Source organism: Vespa velutina, chromosome 7 (assembly GCF_912470025.1).
Source record: "Vespa velutina chromosome 7, iVesVel2.1, whole genome shotgun sequence".
In the NCBI taxonomy this organism is placed as follows: Eukaryota; Metazoa; Arthropoda; class Insecta; order Hymenoptera; family Vespidae; genus Vespa; species Vespa velutina.
In genome coordinates this window covers 767,249-788,851 of record NC_062194.1, presented here as the reverse complement: position 1 = coordinate 788,851, position 21,603 = coordinate 767,249, and the positions used below count along the sequence as shown (strand labels likewise).

Genomic DNA, 21,603 nt, shown 5'->3' with positions numbered 1-21,603 from the left:
GAAAGGACAGAGTTCTCACGTACTCTGTAACTCGATAAACGTACAAAGGTATAAATATTGATGTGTGTTCATTTGGGGCCGCACTTGAAAGCGAACTCAATGAGAGAGTAGAAGTCGTACTCTTATATACTCGTGTATATAAAACGTATTGGTAGCCGTATATCGGCGAATTCGATACTCGAACAAACAGGCTACGTACGTTCACGTAGGCATGCGGCTTCGGAGAAGAAAATCATTTTGAAAACGAATGCCACCCCTATTCGATAACGTCATCGAATGTTGTTTCAGGTGTTGGCCTTTTGTATCACGCTGGATAATTTAAATTCAAGAATAGAGAATACCTATATAGATATTGGAAAATAGTGTAAAGGAATTCGACGATTCATTGATATTAAAAGTATCGGAGGAGAAGAAGAAGATGGGCTACGTCACAAGTTGAGTCACAAGTATAACGTCACACATCGCCGTTGTACTACGTGTTTATTATATACTTTAGTATATTTTCGTACGTGTATACCTACCATGAGCTAGATTTTATTCTAGTCGCGATAGACTTACGAAAAAGACGTAGATATATATATATATATATATATATATATATATATATAATATATATGTGTGTCTGTGTGTGCGTGTATCGTGTATTTTCCTCGAATAGTCTAGGAATTTCCAAGAAGAAGAGTCGGAGGCTGGGAAGGCTAATTTCGTGCCGGCAGCACGTGTGAAAGTAATTTTATGAGGGTCTGCCTTTCAAAAGGAGCCACCAACGTAGACTCCAACATCTAAAAGGTTCGCGAAATACCTGGAAGGGTCAAACTCTCTCTCGTCCCGCCATTCGAGTAATTTGAAATAGTGTGAAGAAAAGAGAAGGGTCTTGTAATTCTAAGCCTTGACAACGTTCGTTCAAGTACTTACGCATGTATATATGTATGTTTCATTTTCGTTGAAAATGTTTTTCCTGAATTCGGTTTTATTTATTAAAGATCATTCATCATAATATTTAAATATATTACGATCTATAAATTAATTTGATCTTGAATATCTTTTTATAATACTTTTACTTAATACGCATTTCTCTTTCTCTCTCTCTCTCAGCCTATCCTAATATTTTTCTCCCGAAAAATACAAAAAACCGGAAAACGATCGTCAATGAACAATCAAAGGGTATCCCATAGAGTATGTTCCCCTCTTTGATCAATTTAAAGCGGGTTTAGGGCAAGGACTGTCATGTAAATTGAGCAGGTGCTTCGTTCCATGAAATCGAAAAACGATCGATGCGATGTTGTGCGATGCTTCGGTGTGGTTTAGATCCTCCTGCCTCGGGTGAAAGTCTGCGGATTCTGCCATTATTCTTTCGCGAGAACCAAAATTACCGGGACAGTGTGAATCAAACGAGCCGATAATACGAGAACGTACATAGCTTCGAGCTACGGCAGCATCAACTTGACTTATTGCCCCGTGTTAATCGTTGCTTTCCTGTGTAGGTGGTCTTCCGTTCTTTTGCTTGAAAACAACATCAGAATTCCTTTATGTATTTCTCATTTCATGTATATCACAAAAACACCAGCAGCTTTTATCTACTAATAACGTAACTTTGATATCATAATAGGATCAAGTTTATATATATATATATATATATAAATTGAATTATTCGGATACATTTGTTAATCTATCCATCTCACGAAATTCAGTAGGTATATAAATCATGAATCAAGGTAGCTCACGATATTCTTCGTGTAATGCAAATATCTCGAATCGATTAAAGTGCATTTCAATTTATCATTGCGCGATGCACTCATCCGATTGTAACCAAATGAATCGTTTTGGCAGGCCATCTGACAACGACTTGATTGTATATAAATTGAATAGTCCGTGTTCATTTGTTCGCAAAGACGTTCAAACTTATTCCAGATGATGTGTGAATATATAAACGGTTTCGTCCATTACTTTCGTTTTATTTTCAAGGCGTTCGTTTCTCTACCATCGGTTAGGTAATCCATTGAAACATCCCACAGGTGAAGTTTATTAAACGTTTTATCTCAAGACGAGGTACTAATTATTATAATGGTCGTATAGTAATTTAGACATAATTAGATATAATAATAATAATAATAAAATTCAAACCTTTAAATGATTTATTTAAGAAACTAATATTTTTATCAATTTTCAACAATTATTATGATCTTAAATGATGATCTAAATCGGATGATTCATTCTAGGGGAAAGATCGACAGTAGAGAAAAAACTTGTAATTACTAGGAAGTAAATCTAAGAGAGCTCGTGCTTGTCCTATCTTTGTTAATCGTTCCTTCGAAGTACCGTTCTTAGAGAAGACCACTAAAGAGAATATTAGAATCGCGATTATCCTTGCTACGGAATCGCACGATAAGGTTTTGAACGGTCACGCGAACATTTTCTCTCTCTCTCTCTCTCTCTCTCTCTCTCTCTCCAAAGAGATCGAGATCTCATGGAGTGACTGAGAGTTCATTAGCTGAGAAGAGAGCTTATGACTGATTTTTTTCATCGATGGAATTCTTTATTTCCGTGTCCGCTTCTTCAGCGTGAGAGAGCTACATCAATTAAATGTACGGAGAGGCTGCTTGATAGACGCGCAATTAGCAGTGATCGTCTCGACTCTTAACTAATCTCCATTTCGTTGAGTTTAACGTTAAATTATATGAGTTTATGAGGAGTTTAAATGAGTAACAGAGAGAGAGAGAGAGAGAGAGAGAATAAGTTTGCGAAGGGAAGATCGTGCATTGAACTCTCTAACATCCACCAAAGCAAAACTTCTTAGGTTTAATCGAAATATAGCTGATAGATATTCTTGACAAGTTACAAGGAGTATGATAAATAACATCTAAATAGGATATCGTTTGCTTACGCATCTTATTCCTCTTTTACATCTTATTCATCTTCGTCTGTAGCCACAACAAATGGCTATCGTGTCTGATGATGGTTGTACGATCTTCCTTCCATATAAGATGAAAGAAAAAGATAACTACGAGTAAGATCTTCGTAATATGTCCGTGTATCTATGTATATACATAAATATACGGACACATATCTACGGTTTCATTTCTCGCGCGTCTCTTTTGTAAAGGCTTGGCATTACGTTCGCGAATATACAAAGTATCCCTTCGTCGTTAACTCGCTACAACCAGGACGATGTTCAGCGAACGTAACAAGTATATACTATGTAAGTATATATATACATATATATATATTCCTCTTGCTACGAGGTAATAGTCAGGCTCCTTCTAAGGAGTCGAAACTCGTAAACTTACCGCGAACGTCTTTATAATAATCACTTTAGCAGTTTTACAAGAGCGAGAAAAAGAGAAAATATTGGTACGAAACGAATCGCGGTTTTCTCCCTTCTAAACGCCATTTAATTTACACCTTTTACCGTCCCTAATAATACGGAATTCTCTTTCAACCACCGAAAGATCCAACCACCGCAGATATTTTGTCGAGTTTAAGAAAGACGATCGTAAAGAGGAGAAGCTTTTCTACTTTTCCTCTAGAGATCTACGTTTTCAAGATACGAGCTCTTAAAGTGACTCCACATTTACTGATGGTTTTTGCGGTTTTTGCTCCTAGTGAACTTTCCTAATCTCTTCGTCCCCGACGTTGGATAATGGAAATTCAAATTTGTCTTATTTTTTACGACTTTTTTAATAGGAAATAAAATTTTCAAAAAATTACGAACTCGTGTATATACATATGTAATCGTGAATGATAATAAATCACCGATCAGATTTTTTCTTTTTTCTTTTTTCTTTTCGTTAAAAGACGATGCCTATGGTTTTCGATTCGATTAGATACGCTTATTATGTCGTTATGATAACAGATGTATCTTAAAAGGCCCGTGAAATTTCTTTCCAAAGTCGTAATGCCCACGCGTTGCCATCGAAATCTTCGAAAATTTATTGGCCCTTTTCTTTCCTATCCTACCACCTCACTCGAACTTGGTGAATAAACTATAGTATGGATGCTAATGACGATATAAGAAACGTTCGAAAGTTACTCGCTTGCCATCGAAATATTGTATTTCACAAGTACAAGAGCGTAATGAATAATTATAAATTTATTTATCGGAGTATTAAAATCGTGACATCAACAAGGCTAAACTTCCTTGCAATCTCTAAAGAGACATTACTCCCTTTGAATTCCCGAGTGACATTCGTAAAGAACGAAGAACGTGCGGTATGTATCCTGAAGAGAAAGTGTCTACAAACGAAATTATAATATCTACAACTGTGCGTGTCACTCGTGCCTTCGCATCAAGTACTCGGATACTTAAATTTGAATATTGTGGCATGTCATCGAGTGCTTCAGAGCGCGTCGTTGCTTCTCAACGTGAGTTTCTTTTTATTTCTTTTACTTCTTTTCTCTCTCTCTCTCTCTCTCTCTCTCTCTCTCTTCATCGTTTTATCCCGTGTTTACCTCATATTTCGTTCATCTTTCTCATTTTGGCCATATCAAGCAAGTTTCGTAAAAAAGGAAAGGAAAACTACACGTGTCTCATCTCTTTTTTTTTTTTTTTTTTTTTTTTTTTTTATTAATATTGAGGCCAATGAACGAAGAATTGCTCATCGTCAGGTTTCATCCATCGAATGGAATATTTATAAGTGTATAGTGGAGGAAGACTCAAGAAAAGAAAAAATATCAACTCGATTTTAAAGAAATATTCATCGAATAAGTTCTTGGCATTCGTTTTAATCTCGTTTTGCTCGAGTGAATTCAAATCGTAAAGATCAAATCGGATTACATCAGATACGATGTTGATACGTATCATATTATGTATTATTATCGATATCAAAGCATTCCTTTCGAAAGGAGCACCTATATACAAACCATCGTGACTTTCCTTTTCTTCTGTGAACAGAAATGGGAGAGTGTTTTATATCTTCGAGCTCCCAAAGGAGAACTATAACGACAACGACGACGACGGCGACGACGACGACATTCTACTTCGAGAAAAAGAGAAAGAGGGGAGCGACACTCGCCAGACCATTTCCAATTAACTCACCCGAAATCTGTCTCCTGCCTAATTGCCATCTCAAATTGATCGTCCTCCGAGCGCAAAAATATCGCTAAACAAATATTTATTCTCGAGAACGAGACGTACGTATTAAGCTCGTTGATTTCTCTCTCTCTCTCTCTCTCTCTCTCCCTCTCACGATGATGCACGATTTTCAGTTGAATATTTTATACCGTGTCTACCACGCAAATAAATTTTCTACCGAAGAAACTAACCTTGGAGATTTTACGAAAAGAAAATGAACATTTGACTCTATTGAAACTCATGTTATGAAGCATCGTTAATCTTTATTGACTTTATCGTTTTTCTTTTTTTTCCCCGTTGAAGGACAAGGTAGAAGGAAATAAGCAAAGGACAGGGAGAATGATAAAATGAGCAAAAAGAAGAAGAGGAGAAAAAAATTTTTGCCTTAAATCAAATCCATGACTAATTCTTCGATGGCAGATGCGAAGCCGTTTCGTTCCGATTACTGGACTCTTCGGATCGACTTATCGAAGTTTGCAATTATCGTTCTCGTCCTCGTTGTCGTCGTAGTAAGGCGATTATCGTGGCTCGAATCGACTCGGAAAAGCTCGTAGAACGATCTCTCCTTGAAAGAAGAAGAGAGAAAGAGAGAGCCGGTCGATCCAGCTCGCGGGCAAATTTATCTCGTTAACCGCTTCGATAGCAACCAATCATGGGATAGTTCGAGTAAGAACGTTCATCGTGATTGGTCCATCTTCTTACGCTTAACGGTAGACCTATTGGTACCGTAATACCGATATCACTGATCTTTGAAAAACTTTCCTTCCAATGGTGGACATCGACCATCGCTTTTCCTTCTTCTATCTTCTCCTTCGATTCATTCGTTAAAACTTGGATAATGAAAAATGGAAAAACGAATTTGCGAGATCTCATTAGCTTTATCTCCATCTCGAATGTTCTCTAATCTCTCTTTCAAGATAGATAAGTCAGTATTTATTGTTACAAACGAAGAATTCCATTAACAATAAAACTACTGTTTCAGATATCGAACGAGCCGATAATGATAGACTTTTCTAATCGCAATGTAAGTGTATGCGATTTTACGTGAGATTTCTTCTTTTTTTTTTTTTTTTTTTTTTTTTTTTTTTTTTTTTTATTTTTACCATTTTTATCGTTCGTCCTCTCCTTTTGATCGCATCGATGTTTGTATTATTTTGTCGAAATATACATAAAGCTTCAATAGATTTTGAATGATAAACGACAACGACGCATAAAAATTCAATTTCAATTTTTTTTTTTTTATTTTATCGCTGTCTTATATCGACTCGCAGAAGATAAAACAAAAAAAGGAAAAAGAAATAAAAAACAAATGCGAATAGTTGGCGTATCTCGTCACGATCAATAGGGCTAGGTCTCGTGCTTTCTTCGATAAGCTCTCGAGTAGTCTCGTAAGCATTCTCACGCACTTTACGTCACGTAACTTAGAGGCCAATTTCCCTCGAAGACGTTCTCTCTCCCTCTCTCTTTTTTTGTTTTATTTTTTCTTTTCTTTTTTTTCTTTTTTTTTTTTTTTTTTCTTTTTTTACCGAAGGCGAAACAGAAAAATACCAGAAAACATTTATCGGCCAGAAAATTCTTTATCGAACGTTCCTTAAGATAAGGATAATAACATTTCTTCTTCTTCTTCGTCTTCTTTCTAGTTACTGTCGCCTTGGCATCTAGGAACTTTTTAACTAAAATAATGACATCTGCTTTTCTTCGAGATATCGAACGGAGAAAAAAAGGTAGGTATATGCATTAGCATCGACTATCTTTGAAATGTTCCGAAGACAAATTGCAGTTGAGATATATATATATATATATATATATATATATATATTTCTTTTTTTCTTTTTTCATTTTATCCACTTTGTTTTTTTTTAATCGAACTTTTTTTTTCACTATCGATCGTCTTCTTTTTATCGTTCGACCTACGTCGTCTTGTTTGCTGCTTAGAAGCTTTGAAGTGCCGAGATAATTCTCGAGAAAATAAACGTTCGCGAAGGGGTGAAGGGGGGAGGGTAAGGAGGCGCTTAGTCGATGCACTTTGAAGACGCCTTTCTCTATACTTGGTTATCTCACGGAGTGTCACGAGAAGCTCGAGAGGAAGAACGTTGAAAGGGGATTTACGTAAACACAGCACTAAATTAAAGTACACCTTCGCGAAAGACACAAGAAGTACGCTTCTCTCTCTCTCTCTCTCTCTCTCTCTCTCCCCGTCTTTCACTTTTCCTCTTTAGTCTGCTCTTGTAAGAAAGAGGGAATGCTTGAAATTTAAGCGTCAAGAAAGAGCCTCTGAACTCGATGGAACAAACGTTTACATATCATTTATAAAAAATTTTTCTAACGGATGGTACGAGTATTAACTTTTATTACGCCAAAGATTAAGATAAAAATTAAAAGAACTTTTTCTCATTTACGTGCGTGTTCAATTATATATTCGAAAATCATAGTCGAAGTATAGCTTTTTTTTTTCCACGTATAAAGTCATTAGAACGCTATAAAATGGCAAGGAGAATCTCAAGTGTCTGGAAATAGTTGTTACCGCCTATCTGGCGACGACAGCCAGTGGGCAGGCAGAGGGCAAGCTTTTCGTTGTTAGTCTTTTTCGTTTTCCTCGACTCGACTTCCTTCCTCCTCTTCTTTCCGGCTTCCGGTCTGAGATCGGAGGAGAGATATTAACTTAGCGTAGATCTGCTACGTTTCAAATGCCGCGGGATCTTCAAGCGCATTCGCGTATAAACACGGAACGGAAATATACTCGAAGCGTGGCTTCTTCGGGAACGAGGAGAAGGGGACACCTCCATTGAGAGGAGAGAGAGTGCGTGGTTAGCTTCATTCACAGCTACCCCCACCCCTTCGTCTCGTCTCTCTCTCTCTCTCTCTCTCTCTCTTACTCACTCACGCCCCCGTTCAGACACGCTCGCTCGATCGCGAACTCGAATACAAGTCCGATATATCTTTTCAGCCACGCAAACGTGACTAAACAAGCTCCCCGCCACGCTTTTCAGACCGTAGTCGAAATTAGATGGACAGCTTTTACGAGATCTTTTCGTTGTGTCCTATACACCCTCGCGAGAATCTTCGAAGCTTAAAGTTTCCATACGAGCGTACTTCCATAGGAATGATTTTCATAATCAAAGACACGATATCGAAATGGTTTGACAAATAATTTCGACGTCCGTCAGTTTCTTTTGCAAATAAAGAGCGTCGTGCGTCTTGCATAATGAATTTCTTTTCATTTCGTTTCTTTTCTTTTCTTTTTCTTTTTCTTTTTCTTTTTCTTTCATCTTATTTTTTTATATTCTACATATAACTAGTACGCGTCTATACGTGAAGAAACAATGATACGAGCCAATATAATCTCTATTTGCAAAAGAAGAATATTTAATGCAATGTAAACGAGTAAATTCGACGATAAACGTTTCATTGATTGAGAATATGAATTATGTATAATAATTCTATTCTATGGTTCGTTTGTTATGCGTTTTTTTTCTTTTTTGTATCTGAGGGTATCTAAAGTCGTTTTACGTAAGAAGTTAAAATAAATTTAAGTTAAGAGAGAGAGAGAGAGAGAGAGAGAGAGAGAGAGAGGAAATCCTCTCTCAAATATACTTCCGCTCGAAACTTATCAAAGTTTAATGATCTAATCATACACAGAGAGAAAGAAAGAAAGAAAGAAAGAGAGAGAGAGAGAGAGAGAGAGAGAGAGAGAAAGGAAAAAACGGTGAGTTCGTGGGAAGAACGACGTATTTCTGGTAAAAAACATTTCAAGTTCCGGAACGAAAAGAAGACTGGTTTCTTTTGGAGTTCGTCGATAAGGATCTACTGTTTATTTAACAGTTATTTCATGTTTCTCAAAGAACATCAAAGAGAGACAAACCGATTCGAAACATAGTTACGTAATATACCAGATAATATTATGTATACCTAATAGTTTACGTTGATGTGCACCGGAAATCTCTGAGATGTATCTATATACGTATAATTAATTGCAATAATCGGATCGCTCTTATAGACGAGTACGATAAAAGGATAAGAAAATTTTTGCCAGTCGGTTAATGGATATACACCGCAAATGAAGCGTGGTACATGGAGGCACGTTCGCGAGCGAAGAAACAAATCCGTCATCACGATTCTACGCTTCGGCACTACCCGAGATGCGGAGCTCGAGAAACGTCCGGATACGTGCATGTCGGATGTGCACTTCAATAAACCGCAATACATATTCGTTTGTCTAGCTGAAAGATCAGCGATCTTCTTTTCGTTTCTCCCTCCCTCTCTCTCTCTCTCTCTCTCTCTCTTTCTCTCTCTTTTTCTCTCACTCTCACTCATTCACTGTTTCACTACGAACAGGATGAAATAATGAAAGAACGAGTAAAATCATTGATACAAATACATAAGTAAAATCAGCAATTAGAAATTAATTGGTATAATAAACTTGCCGTTGAAATTATCTTGTCTTTACGATCTCCCCAACATGCCCAAAGTCTATCCACTTATTTAAAGAGATCAAACACGGTGTTGATGGAGTACAAGCAGAGTGTAGAAAGATAGAAAGAGAGAAAAAGAGATACCACATCCTAATAAATCCAACGTAAAGATTGCCACCTAAAGGATTACCACTCCAAACATACTCTCAAGTATCACAACAAGCTAACCGATCGTTTTGGACGATGAAAAATAAAAAGTGGACCGTTTAAAGATGCAGTTCATTATCCCTTCGACTCGTTCTATCGAACATCGTTGATCAAGAAAGTCGAGAGAGGGTTGCCCCTCGCCTATTTAAGGTTGTGGATGCTGTGAAGCTAAAGAGGAGGAGGAGATGGAGGAAGAAGAAGGAGAAGTAGGGGTGCCAGGTTTCTCTCTTTGTCTTTCTCTCTCTCTCTCTCTCTCTCTCTCTCTCTCTCTCTCTCTCTCTCTCTCTCTCTCTATCTCTATCTCTCTTCGTTCGTAATAAATCGTAGTCGCGCGAGAGGACCACGCCATGCAATCAGGATGCGACGCCTCTGCAATCTGGACCTCGGCACGTACTCGCTTGGTTTCGCGCGCGCGTCAGCGCATAACGCTCACACGCTTACAACCCTCGGTCTTTCGTTTAAGATCCTTGGCTCCTGAGACCTACCAAAATTACAGCCATTATCGCGATAAAGGTGAGAACCAGTCGCTGTTTGTTTAACCTCGATCGAAATCAAGTAGAGAGGTCGAGCACGATCTGCTCGTAGGGTGAATCCAAAGGGAGAAAAAAGAGAATGGCTGATCTTCCCTTTCGAAGTACGCCCGTTTAATTCGTCTTTCTTTTTTTCTTTATACTATATATGTATGTGTATATATATATATATATATATATATATATATATATATATATATCATATGTTTTTATACACATTGTTAGAATTTTGTCAAGTATCGAGTATAAAAATAAGTAGTCTTGCGGCAACTATATTCGATTTCGTAAGAAATACGATCAGCTTTCGAACATACTCACCTATAATGTTATACATATATATATGTATGTATGTATGTATGTATGTATATGTAACATTAAATAGCGAACGTTCGATTTGTCTCGATGAAAAATTCCCTTCGTAGTTCGGCTATATCACACTACGTACAGAGTAAAGACCGAGGAGAGCAGGAATGACGAAAATGAAAAAAGCCGATCTTATCTTACGGAATGATCAACGATCGATTTTAAACGGTGGCATGATTTCACAAGAGACTTACGCTTAATGTTCCGACGCACTTTTGCCAATGGTATAAAATAAATAATATAATGCCTACTCTTAATCAAGCTGAGTCGGATACTTGATCGGAACGTGCTACTATTCCGTGCATTTAACCGGAAACTGGAATGGTGGTTACAATTCTGAGCCACGAATAGAGCCATTAGTGGTAATGTATTCTAACGTATTCCAAGTAATTGCGAGAAAACAAAAAGTAAAAAAAAAAAAAAGAACAAAAAAAAAATAAAAAGGAGAAAGAAAAAAGGAGGTAAAAAAAAGAGAGAGAAAAAGATAGGTTAGATTATCGCGACTAATTGGTACTCGCTTTTGCCAATGAAGTAATCAATTATCCTTAATGAAGTCAAGAATGAAAAGATCTCTAACCGCGTTACGGCTTTTTATGATTTTATCTATCACTCATTTCGACGTATCGCATAAGTTATTGATTTATTTTCAATATTCTATAATCTTTCGATCGCAAAGTCAATAACTTCGAATCCGTCAATCCTTTTGATACGTCGAAAAAAAAAAAAAATAAAACAACGTGAATTTCAAAAGACTCGTGGTTATTTTTTTTTTTCTTTTTTTTTTTTTTAAAGATCGATTCAAGAATCTCATTCTCAAGTCAAGAGACAGGCGCGCCGTTCTCATCTCTTTTTCTTTCTCTTTATCTTTTTGGGCAAAACGATGATACGCAATTAGCCGCGAGAAGAGCCGGGCTTCGAGTCGACTGCGACGAGGTAAATTCTGCAAATTAAACGCGGAACCGCGTAAGAGGACTTACCACGGTGGACGAAAGAGGAAATTCCGTGACGTGAGTCGCAGGTGCACTTCAGCCCTCCGTGAATATATTCCGAAAGGATTCTTCCTCTTCTCGTCCTCCTCTCGTCCAATTTTCTTTTTCTTTTCTTTGACGTTTCTCGCGAGATATTAATATTGAACACTTTTGCGAAAATTCAACCTTCGTATATAGTTCACACTAACGATTTGCTTGATTTGACTTTGGAAGAAGGCACCATAATCACAATTAAATTTATTCGACTCAATTGTTTCGTAACGAACTATATTCTTCATCGAAGAGCATAGACGAAGTGACCAAGAAGTATCCGTGGCCGTCGATGGTATATCTTCGCGGAGGAACTTGAATGCGTCATAGGAACTCGGCGCGGAGGCGTCTTGGGGTTGAAGGTGGAATTTCGCGAATAAACGGCGCTCGAAGCGACGTCTTGCTCGATTGGACGGACGGCCGAGGGAAAGAAGAAAGGAAGGAGAAGAAGAGAAAGAAACGAAGAGAAGAGAAGAGAAGAGAAGAGAAGAAAAGAGAAGAGAAGAGAAGAAAAGAGAAGAGAAGAGGTTCTTGGATCGAGCGAAAGTCTGCTGGTGCAACCAAAAAGATGGAGGATAAAGCTAAAGGACGAAGAATAATAAGAAGATCTTGAAAAGCAGCGTGAGGAGGATAAAAAGAGAAAGGAAAATAAGAGGGAGAGGAAAAGGAAGAGGGAGAGGAAAAGAGAGAGAGAGAGAGAGAGAGAGAGAGAGAGAGAGAGAGAGAGAGAGAAAGAAAGAACCAATGGATTATCCGTAAGTGTAAACGCGTAACTCCGTGCTTCTTCTCAGTGGCCGTCGCTCGACGGAGCCGCAAGACGCATAATTTGTGCGCATTACTGCCAAGATATACGACGTTTCCTTCCGATCAATAGCTTCCAGACTTCCCTTCGAAACTCTTTCTCTTCAAGATTCTCTCTTAGCCTCGGTCAATTTTCTTTGATATTACTTCTCGCCTAAAGAGAATAGATCTTTACTCGACATTGAGGAAGAATCGAGCCAATCGATAGATCGATCGATCGATAAATCGATCGCAATCTCGATCTCTCCTATGTTTACTTCGATTCGCCAACACTCACGAGGTTATCGCTCTTGACTCTGAGCCGAGACTGAAACACCTGATAATAGCGATTGTCTCGTATACGTATCTACTGACGACGTTGACGAGCAACGAACGACGACGATTTACCGCCTCGCGTTCGATCGTACTCGTTTGCCGATTTCTCGTCTTCTCATCGCTAACTAGAATTTTATACCGTGTTCCCTTTAATCCTATGAGACTCGTTTTTTTTCCTTTTCTTTTCTTTTCCTTTCTTTTCTTTTTTTTCTCTCTTTTTTTTTTTTTTTTTTTTTTTAATTCCTTCTCAATGAACGTCAAACACTTTCGTAAATCTCTTACGAAAGTATTTTTGACGCGCTCCCACGAGAGTGGAATTTTTTTTCTTTTTTGGCCAATTCGCTTTTCGGTAATCTTCTTTCTCCTCTTTCACGAGAAATCACCTTTCGGCTTGGCGCCCATTTACGTAACCATCCCAAAGACAGTCCTTAAGTCGTCTCAAAACGACGAGGAGACCGCGCAAGGCGTTAACTCGTAATGTACACAATTCGACGGAGTCCCGTCAAGGATCGAGGCATTTTTTATCTTTATTTTTTTTTCTTTTTTTCTTTTTTTTTTATTTTAATTCTCTTGTCTCAATCTACTTGTCTACCTTTCCTTAACCTCACTCGCAAATGAGCTAACGAAAGTCTTTTCGTTTTTATTAATAATAGACGATGAAAGTTAACATCGCGATCACTGGCCCCTTTGTGATCACTAACAATTAACACGATGATCCTACCACCCACGCGTCTCTTCGTCGAGAATCGATCGAGAGGAGCTTCCAGCATCCACCCACGATCTTTCTATAGATCTAAATTCTCTGAAAGCACAGACGCTTCTCTCTCTCTCTCTCTCTCTCTCTCTCTCTCTCTCTCTCTTCCTTTGCGTGAAAAGGATCACTGAACCGTTTTCTTTAGCTTTATCGATTTAGAGCTAGCTATCCTTTGTAATCTTATCAAGATCAATAGATTTTCCCTAGAACCTGAATCACCTGATCCTCTTTAGGTCCATTCATCTCACGATACGACGTACGAAAAAAATTGCTGTTCTCGATAATTGCTTTTCCTTTTCTTTCTTTCTTTTTTCCTTTATGTATATATATATATATATTTTTTTTGTTCGTTCGTTTATTTGTTTTGATTTTCTTTCCTATTTATTTATTTTTTTTTTTTTTACGAATATTTGGATAGAAATTTTCTTTCTTCCTTTTGATCGCGTGTCTCTCGTTAAAGGAAGAGACCGGCCGAGAAGACACGGCACCGTCTCGACGTACGCGAGGCCGGCGCTCGCACGGAAATCACGAGTCGCACTGACTCGACGACGCTCGTCGGCCAAAGCCTGGCATAGACAGCAGCAGCGGTAGTAGTGGTGGTGGTGGTGGTGGTGGTGGTGGCGGTGGCGGTGGCGGTGGCGACGACGACGACGACGACGACGACGACGACGACGACAACAACGACGACGACGACGACGACGACGGCGATGATGACGCCAACAATGACGACGACAACGATACTGTTGGTGATGATGTTGGCTCATTACCAACCAATCGTGTCTTTCATTGGGGGTGCAAAAAAGTTACGTTTTAAAAGCCATATCGATACGAAGAAAAAGTTTCTCAAAGAAAAAAAAAAGAAAACCCAAAGAAGAAAAAAAAAAGAAAAGAAGAAAAAAAATTGCAATCGAAATATCTCTTCTTAGTCGTCAGGTTCTTGAAGGATAAAGTCCCACACGATGAAATTCCAAGCTCGACGTGATCACGATACGATACCTACCATGTAAAGGGAAATAAATTGTAGGAAGAAAAATATGAAATCAAAATTTATAGCCTAGCAGATCGGACGATACACCTTCGCGACGTTGAACATATCCAAGACACTTGGAGTTGAACGTGTCACGGTTGCCTCCTGTCGCAACATCGGAGATCGCCTTCCTCTAATCCACGTGTTTCCTATCTAATCTCAATCCAATCGGAATATTTCTTAGCTTTATCGCGTTCGTGTCGCCGCTATCCTTCGTATTCGCAGCGTGTTCCCTTGTAGAAAGATGGGAGAACGAAGGTGGAAGAACGTAGGAGAGTTATAAAAGAGGGTGAGCTTTCCCGGTCTGTCTTATACTTGGTACTTATCCATCCGCCGTAAATAAGTATCAACGAGATCTCAGTATAACATGCTCCTTATTTAAAACGTTCGGTTCTAATCTCCAAAGGAAGGACCCGTTCCATTTCACTCGCCGAGATTTCAGAGGATTTGACGGTAACATTCGCCTTTCTAACGTTCCTAGCAACACCGTTTTATCACGTTTCCTCTTTGAGCCATTTCGTGCTCCCGTAAACTCTACCAGCAGACTCTCTCTCTCTCTCTCTCTCTCTCTCTCTCTCTCTTCTCGCGCGGAAGCTAATATCGAGGAGAAAGAGGAACAAAGATTGAGGAAGGGAGAAAGAGAGAGAGAGAGAGAGAGAGAGAGAGAGAGAGAACAGACCACAGAAGTAGTTCACGATGCACCTGGCACAACGCATAATACATTGGTCCACGCATAAAATATCCTCACGATCGCAGCATCTTCCTTGGCGAAGAGACGACGTCTCTTTCTCTCTTTTTCTTTTTTTATTCTTTCTCTCTCTCTCTCTCTCTCTCCGCAGCGTTCATGCGAACCGTCTTAAACTACTTATTTCTTCTTCGGCGCAAGCCGCTTATCTCAATCTTGGAACAACCGATCGTTCGAGTTCGATGCACCGCCGTTCCAAAGACACGCGCCCTGCTCTCTTTCTCGTTTTCTAAAAATAACTAAAAGCAAAAAAATGTCTACGCGAGCCTTTCAGGACAAATTATGTTTCGATCTTGTGCCTTAATTACGAGCGCTCGTCGAATTTCGAATGTTAGTTCGTGACCAAATTTTTTTTCCCCGCTACCATCGCTTATGGGTATTTTCGTTCGGACGTTTTTCTCTTTCTTTTCTTTTTTCGTATCTTCATTTTCGTATCTCATTCGTTTCTTTGAAATAGTTCTTCTTTTCCGTGAACGCAACGTGGCACATCAATTAGAAAAGCATAGAAATTATTTCGATGAAAAGTTAACAGATATCTATAGTATTTGAAGAAAATTTGTTAATGAATCGAGTTAAATGTCCACCGTGAAAGAATGGAGAGAGAAGATAAAGAGGGATAACAAAATGAGCCTTAAAATATGAGGATGCTGGAAGGAGTCGCTCTATATGCACAGCGCAATCGATCTCGACGAGTATTATGGCCCTCTTATCTCATCTTTGGAACCCGTTTAAGACTCGTTTCGGCACCTCAACTCTCGCAATTGCGTCGGCTTCAATTATCCATGCTCTCCTTCCGAGAATGGACACATCTACCCTCAAATTTACGGCTCCTTAGGATTTCTTGCCATTTCGTGTCCATTCTCCAAAAGTATTCTACGTGGTCGTTGAAAAAGGAAAAAGGAAAAGAAAAAAGAAAAGAAAAAGGAAAAAAAAAATAAAAACGAAAAAACAACCAGATGCTTCGACTAATCTCTGTAAGGTTTCGTTCGAATCGAAGAAAATGAAAGTTAAATCTTTTCATGGAACAAATTATTCTTTCTCGTTCCAGATGTTTAATCGTTTGATCAATCTCAATCCGATCATCAATTAGTCGATCAAATTTTCGATAAATAATTTTAAAATCAATTATTTTTAATGCGAACGAACGAGTCGATGATTACGAACGATGATGCTTACTTCCAAAGTTACCAATTTCAAGATCGTGAGTGATTCAAGAAAAGATTCGTGTTTTTAGCGCATTCATTTGGAACGAATTGCATGTCTAACTCGTACCTAGGCGAGTAGATAAGCCGTGTACTTAGCACCTGCCGAGTTCACCGAGGTTTTCGATATAAGTATACGCTTATATCCCGTATGGAATTTATGTTGAGCTACCGGCTAAGATGTCGACGAGAGAGAGAGAGAGAGAGAGAGAGAGAGAGAGAGAGAGAGAGAGAGAGAGAGAGAGAGAGAGAGAGACAGAGAGAGAGATATATGAATAACGTATTTTCAAAGAGGGATGCTTTAAGTTCACGAGGCACGTTAAACCACCGGATGTATTCCGAAGCATCGATACTCGTAGCTAACTCGATACGTCGAAGCTTACTCGACTACTCGCGTTCAGACATTAACGCGTACGTGTCCGCCATTAAAGGTTACGCGAGTCGAATAACATTCTTCGACTTTTGTCCCGACAGGTTGTCTCCTCTTTTCAACTTTTCAACACTTTTCTCCTTTTCTTTTCCACCTGTACCGTACATAAATCGATGATTTTTATCGACTTAAACGCACGCTCGTTGCATCGACGTAACTAAGCTCGTGAAACTGTCATTGTGTATACCATTTCTCCTCTTGCTATTGTTCCCTTCTTCGTATCCTTTTTCCATTTTTCTTTCTCTCTTTCTCTTTTCTCATAATATTTTTTTTTTCTCTTCTTTATTTCGTTTTTCATTTTTCCTTCTCATGTATATAATAAATTTTCTCTTCTCCCTCCGTTTATCCCTTCTCACTCTCTTTGGCGGAGCCATTAAAATGCAGGATACATTTCTACCGATCTTCCCGACCGCGCGGTCAGCACGAAAATATTTGGACACGCGTTGAAATTTTAATTCTCCCTAGGAGCCGACCGTTACGTACTGTACAAAGTGTCACGTTATGAATATTCACTAAGTAAGTATTACTGCTGTTTTAGATGGTGGTGGTGATGGTGGTGGTGGTGGTGGTGATGGCGGTAAGCTGGGAACAACATGGACGCGTGTTTACATTGTTCTACTCGTTCGTTTCTTTACGATAATTACGGACAATGTCCCCGAGTTAGCTCTCGAGACGATGAGAATGCAAAATGATTCGAGTAACGTCGAACGAACGTTTTGTATCTCCTATCGTATCATCCTATTATGAAAGACCACCTCGTATATGTACGTATGTATATGCACGAGAATAAATCGATATATCGATAACCGATATCTCTTAGCGATATCGAACATCGTGCTCACCGCGTGGATAAGTTTCTACGCAAACAAATCTAACGAGTACGTGTGCGCGTGCATCAGGGTCGTGATATAATCAGAAAAGGGCAAACGCATAAATGAACGTCGTCGTTCTTATTATTTACTGGTCATCGTTGAATCGATTTTGTATTCTTTCATGACTGCTTTCCCATCGATTTCTAATTATAATCATGGTCTATAGTGACCATGAAGATTTTTTTTCCTTCTCTCTCTCTCTCTCTCTCTCTCTCCCTCTTTTCTTCAATAAAATATATAGAAAAACGTAATTGAAATTAAAATTTAATCGAGGCATATGTAAGATCAATTAAATGCGACAACACTTTCGATACTTGGAAATACATGTACAGCTCACTTTATGCATTCCACATGTTAAACCATAAACACTATAGACAACTTGCATGGTAGACGATGATAATGATCGATCGATTCGGCACGCGAACTCTGTTCTCTCGAAGCAGTTGGGTAGGTAACTCGTACGTGAGGTAGACGCTTAATACCTACGAAATCGTGTAACATACATCGAAGAAATCGATCGTATCGAGTACAAAGGCATACCTTCGATGTTTCCGATGGTTTATCATATCTTTATCGTGAGAATTAGACCACGTTTCCTCTTCAAGCATATTGATCATACCTTCGAACGTATGATTAAGTGACTGAGAATATGTCAGGATTTATTTATTTTCTTTTCTTGTTCTTTTTTTTTTGTTTTTTTTTTTTTTTTTTTTTTTTTTTTTTTTTTTTTTTTTTTTTTTTCTATATATTTATTTATTCCAATTTCTACGAAATATAAATATGAGATTACGTTCTTCTTTTTTATTTCGAAGAAATAATAAAAAAGGAGAAAGATATGATATTTGTGTCGGATTATTCGCAGCAAACGCACGCGCGACTTGCTCGTAAAAAGCAAGTAATTTCCGCGCTCGTGGTCGCTCGAAGGTGCACCTACGGATATACGTACTTATGTACATACATATGTACATGCACGCGCGTGTACGATCAAGTCTCGTCCGTATAACATGCATAAGCCTATTCATATATATATATATATATGTGTGTGTGTGTGTGTGTGTGTGTGTGTATAGTATATACACTGTAGTATATTACTGTATGTAAGACACAGTGGAACGACCGAGCGAGCGACTTTATTAATTATCATTCCCGATCGAAGTATGAAACGAAGAAAGAAAAAAAAGAAAAATAAAAAAAAGAAAAGAGAAGAAAAAAGAGAAGAGAAAAAATAAAACGAACGAAGCATCGTGCCGCTTCGATTCGCGTCGCGTAAATTAATGTGTCAGGGACGCGTCGTACCTCCTCCCTTTTGCGAACCCGCAGATTAAAATCAAAGTTGATCATATCGATGTATTCACGAATGGTAAGATACATTTAGATAGCGAAATTTCGTTCGATCTTGCACGAGTGAGAAAGTGTAAAAGGCATCATTAATATATGATATACCAGAAGTACATATTTTATTTTACAAGAAAGAAAAAAAGTACTGATATATTTTATCTGTAAAAGGAAAGCCTTCTCCTTCTTCCCCCTCGATTATTTGTCAATTTTTATATTGGCCAATCATGGTTCCCTGTAAAAAAAAAAAAGAAAAAAAAAGATCCACTAGGATATCGCGAAAAAAAAATTGTATTGATTCGATTCTATGTAGGTTCTTCTTTGTTATATGTTTTACAGAGGCCATTGACTTTCAGATTCAATAATGAATATACATGCATACATATGTACCATGTAAAATACACATGTAAAAGCCAAGAGTGAAATTTCGCATTATTCCATCGAGAAATTTCGTTGGCACAGGTTCGTTACTCATCGTCAACGAAGAACTCACATTGTCACCTAAGTTTCATTGTTCACTTTACTCTCGTCCTCGTCGTCCTCGTCGTCCTCGTTGCAATGCGAAGAAAGACATACGTACTCACAATGCCGACCGGTTTCACGTGGTTTCCCAGTTTCTCGATAAATTTGAATTTCTAAGTGCGACCTAAGAGTGGCAAATTTCACGCTGAAAAAAAAGGACAAATAGAAAATTTTTCACGGACGAATTAAAGTGGACAATCGGTTTGTCTACGTTTTTCTTTCGTACGTTCGTCTTACAATAACTAGATTGCAAGACTCTCTGGATTCTCGTTTTCCCTTTCGTTGAGAGAAAAAAAATTTGTGAGAGAGAGAGAGAAAGAGAGGAGAAGAAAAAAAAGGAAAAAAAAGGAAAAAAAAGGAAAAAAAAGAAGAAAAAACAAGTGAAAGAAAGACAGGCTAATTCGTGAAACGGTGTCGGAGGCATCATAGAAAGAGGCTCGAAGGAGAGTCACGCCCTCCTCGTTACCCGTCTACCTCTCTCCACCACCCCGCTTTTTCCTTTTGGCGATAATATCTCGGCAAATACCGAGCCATGGAACCCTTTAGTCGCGGTCCAAGCTGCCGCCTGTGCGCGTAATGCCCTAAAATTAAACAAGCCACGGCGCCGAGGGCGACGACGGCCATCCAAGTACTCTCTCTCTCTCTCTCTCTCTCTCTCTCTCTCTCTCTCTCTCTTTTCTCTCTTTTCCACTCTTTCCTTTACCTCCACCAAAGAAGGAGAGTCCAGCTCTCGTCTTTACCTCGTCGTACCATCCTTCCTTCTTCTCTCTTATCATTACGTCAAATTTGTTAATCTTTTCAACATTCAGTATTAGCCACATTTAAAATCTATTCTAAGAATTTCGATTCAATCGGGATTTCTATTCGAGAGAATAAAGAAAAGCATCGTTCTAGTTTGCACACCTGGCAGGTCATACGACTCATTATCTCACATATTCAACGAAGAACAATGATCAACCGTTACGTTGTAACAAAAGAAAATGCAAGGAATTTCAAAGAAATCCTATCGTCAAAAGCTTTACGAGATTGGCATTCTTTTCTTTGACTATTTGAAGCATCACTTTTGAGTATCTCACTATGTGTTTACTTAAACGCGTAGGACGAATTATCTATTTCAATAAATATCTGTTATGCGTGGAGAATGAAATCTAAGGAAAGTGATAAAATAAATAGCAAACATTGAATTACATTTTACATGGATTAGAAATATTATTGAGATGTCGATAAATTTACAACTCGTTTCAACGTTGAAAAGATTTAATATTTTCATTAAACGACGATTTAGACGAGATCATATTAAAGGATCAAACATATCACGAGGACTATCGTTTTCACGACTAAAAGATTCACACCCTAACCTTTGAGATAAAATCTCCGACGTATTGTCACTCTTGTCCTGATACCTGATACGAATAGGGTTCTTCTTCGTGAAGATCCCGTGGGATCCGTACACTCGAAATTCGTTCCTCGATTTTACCTTGCCAACTCATTCTTCTTAAGGGACACTTAAGAAGACCAGGTTAAATTATTCTAATTTCGTAATTTTTATATTTTCTAGGTATCAACCATAAAACTGGAGTCTAACTCGAAAAATCTACCAATTAAATGATATAAAGATGTCAAGTCTTTACCTCGAAAGATTCCAATTTTCTTGATGATTTTGTCGAACGATCGTACGTCATACCTTTTACTTTATCTCGGTACGTTAATAGTCACTGCTTAACTGCCCATTAACTTTATTTCGCGTAACTCCAACCAAATGAGTAGGCCGACGTAAGAAACCAAAGGATTTTATGTCCGCGGAACAGATCCTATACACGTTTATAATATACCTGTGTTCGTGTGTCGTGTATATAAAGCCTTCGGGACACCAGGTACGCGTCATGGAGTTAACGGCTTACCGGAACAAACCAGAAGCGATAAATCAGAATCATTAGGGAATTGGCCGCGCCTTTCACGATTCCTAGTCGCTTCTTGCATCCGTCGCGAGATTTACGT

At 38.4% G+C, this 21,603-nt stretch overlaps 1 protein-coding gene across 1 annotated transcript in view; it reads right to left on the bottom strand.

Annotated features, from left to right (window-relative positions):
• The window catches only part of LOC124950706, a 64,259-nt gene extending 50,218 nt beyond the window's left edge, over nucleotides 1–14,041 (bottom strand). Inside the window, exon 1 of the mRNA XM_047497845.1 lies at nucleotides 11,561–14,041. The gene's annotated coding sequence lies outside the window, so the exon portion shown is untranslated. The remainder of the gene's footprint in view (nucleotides 1–11,560) is intronic.
• Between the last annotated feature and the right edge of the window lie 7,562 nt (nucleotides 14,042–21,603).